Source organism: Crocuta crocuta, unplaced genomic scaffold (assembly GCF_008692635.1).
Source record: "Crocuta crocuta isolate KB4526 unplaced genomic scaffold, BGI_CrCroc_1.0 scaffold394, whole genome shotgun sequence".
NCBI lineage: Eukaryota > Metazoa > Chordata > Mammalia > Carnivora > Hyaenidae > Crocuta > Crocuta crocuta.
In genome coordinates, this window is record NW_027531920.1 from 599,211 (window position 1) to 602,234 (window position 3,024).

At 45.2% G+C, this 3,024-nt stretch overlaps 1 protein-coding gene across 1 annotated transcript in view; it reads left to right on the forward strand.

The window, feature by feature from the left end:
* The window catches only part of DLG3 (discs large MAGUK scaffold protein 3), a 51,380-nt gene that overhangs the window by 26,803 nt on the left and 21,553 nt on the right, over positions 1 to 3,024 (forward strand). The window lies entirely within an intron of this gene.

Consider the following 3,024-nt stretch of genomic DNA (forward strand, 5'->3'; position numbering starts at 1 on the left):
TTTTTTTTTTTTTTTTTTTTTTTGTAATGGTGTTTTATTGCTCCCTGCTGCTCTGGTCTGCTGTATCTGAATCATGGGACATGGGATGGGATGGTGTGCGGTTCCCAGGAAGGGTGGGTGGAGGGAACGGATATATAGCATTGAGTATATTGCTGCTGAAAGCTATTTTGAGATACTGCCCAAGGTTGAGCTTTTGGCCCTTGAGGCCCATTATGATACTTTGTCAGGTCAAAGTACAAACCTCTTGGGGAGTTTGACTGCTAAATGAACACTATGGACTCCTTGTTAGAATTGGGGTTAGTTTTCTTCTTCCTGCCCAAACCTCTTGGCAAAACTCCAAACAGTATGGTGCAAGTACATTGTATCTCTCCAAGGTTAAAATCCTTAAGAGTAAGAGGTGGTGGAATTATTCCCCTGAGCCAGAGAGAGCCGTGCCCCGTGTGTGTGTGTTTAATGCTTAGGTGTGAGTTTGTATTAAACTCGGGCTGAACTTTTCTGGTGGCCTCTGATACCTACTGGGGGAAGTTAGGAAGGAAGGGTACATTTGCTAATTGCTTGGCAATGGTACAACTGTCTTTGGGGTTTGACTCCATGCTAGCCAATGTATATAAATGATCTTTGCAGTTCTTGTCCTGGAGCTTGATTTTCTTTTCCCTCAGTTGGCAGTCCCTGACCCTACTGCAGGGCGCGGAGCCGAGGGAGCCCAGCTTTGAGTCTGAAGCCCACTAGAACCCTTCATGGTTCTTTTTAAAGAATGAACCCTCAACTTGGCTGACTGATTGTTGAGAGCAGCTTTCTTCACATTTGCTGTGCTCACCTCCTGCTGTGAGGGGAGGAGAGCCACAGGGAGGCTGGACCCGTCACTGGTGATCTTTTCAGTCTCCTGTTTTCTGTCACTGAGCCCCTGCTCTGGGTCTGCAGCCTAGATGCTGAGGAACTGATGGGGGAATCAGAAATGTGCTGTTGCCCCCAGCAAGATGGTAATACTTACATGACTTGGTCAGGATTGTTCCGTTCCCGTGCTGCCAGCCCCCGCAGATGTGGCACTCCAGGGTGCGTGGGAAGCTGCTCTTTAGGCAAGACAGTTTCTTCGGAGAGCTTTATTTTTAGATTTCCTCTCTCCACCTATCCTGTGCTAGAGCTGTCCCTGCCTGGGTATGGGGAGTGGAGCATTAGCTCCTGACCTGGAAGACCTAAAAGACCTGGAATGCCCTTCTCTGGCCTGGGGAAGGGATGCATTGCGTCTAACTCTGGGGAGGAGGGTGGAGACTGCATTCTGTTTCTAGCAAATCAGTTTATACAGTTTATATCATCTGCCCCTAGCCTTATCTAGATAGCATTGGTGTCTGCTGAAGAGAGTGAGTATGGTTTAGAACAATGAACATTTGTGATCACTCGACTTAATCAAGGGAAATGATGTTTTATGGCTAAAGCTGTGAGCCTGAGGTCTTTCACTAAGCTAATCTCTCTACCAGAGCCTGGCTTGCTCTGTGCCCTTTCATTACCTGTTTGGCTTCTGATGCCATGCTTCGTTCCTATTCTTCAGCATGTATTCAGGCTTCTTCCATTCTTAAAAAGAAAAGAAGAACATTCCCTTGATAGCAGTAGTCCCTTAAACTGTTGTCTCTCTTCTGCTTACCACATTTGCCAAATTATGTGCCAAGAAACACTAGTCCCACAAGATGTTAAGTATTGTGTGCAAAATCGGTGGTTCAGTAAGTTGGGCCAATGCAGTATGAAACAGAGGAAAACAGAGTCCTTTACTGTGATTCCTTACCAGGAGGCACTGTGCTAGGCAGTGTTTTGCCAAAGGATGGGAGTATGGGAGTCTTATTTGGAGAACCCCATCTTAAATCCAGGTTGGGATATGTTGAAGTCCTCTGTACCTGCTCCTGCTATGTCTTCAAATCACCTCTCTTTCGGTAGGAAAGGAAGTGTACATCTGCTTTTCAGCATGGTGCTGTGGTTCCAAGCAACTCCAGAAGGCTCCAGAGGAGCAGAAGCCCAACTCTGTCAGGGATCCACAGTGACCTCTTAGTCATCACATTCAATGACTGGTTCACTGATTCTCTGCCATTGGTGTGACCTCTTTACCACATTTGTTCCCACGAATTACCCACTTGCTTCTTTAAAGGCTCTTTTCCTGTCTTGCTAACCATTCCTCAGTACTTTTCATTAGCTCTGCCCCCTAAATGGCAATGTCATTTATTTTCACAGCTTCAGATCCTGTTGTTGTATAAATGACACCCCTGATCTCTTTAGTGAACTCCAAACCTGCATATCAACTACTTGCTCGGCATGTGCGTGAAGCTGCGCTCCCACAGTGCCTCAAACAAGCAGTGTGTTCAAAATTGAACCCCCCCTCCACACCTACTGCTCCTCAATTTCCTTATCTCAGTTAATTGCATCACCCTGTCATGTGGAAAAGGGATTAAATTTGTTCTGTCACCCAGGGCAGATCTCAGCTCAACAGAAGGAAGAAAGAGCTAATGATTAAAACTGTCTGAAAATGGAACGGACTACTTCCGGAGATAGTAAATTTGACTTTTGTTACTGGAGGTGTTACAGCAGAGGCTGGGCGCCCATTTGCCTGGCTGTTGCGGAGGGGGTCAAGGCTAAAAGCAACAATCTGGCCAAAAGCTATTCAGAAGCTTTCTTTAGCTCCCAGGTGTCTTTAGGATACAGGCAAACAAACATTTAGGGAACATCTATGCATTCTGGCCTTTGTTACTCTGTTTAAGTTGTGATTAAATCTTTTAAATAATGCTACAAAGTATATGATATTCTCATTTTACAGGTGTGAAAACTGAGACTCCAGTTAGATAGGCAAGAAATTCCAAAACTGGAATTTGAACCTGGTTGTTCTAACCACAGAGTGTGGCTTTTTTCAGCATTTCCCAAATTTGCTGATAGGAATCTGCTGACATGCTAATAAAAACACAGATACCCAGGCCCCCCTCTTTTTTTGATTTGGATTCACTGGGTTTGGGAAATGTATGGTTGGTTTGTTTTGTTCTTTTGACT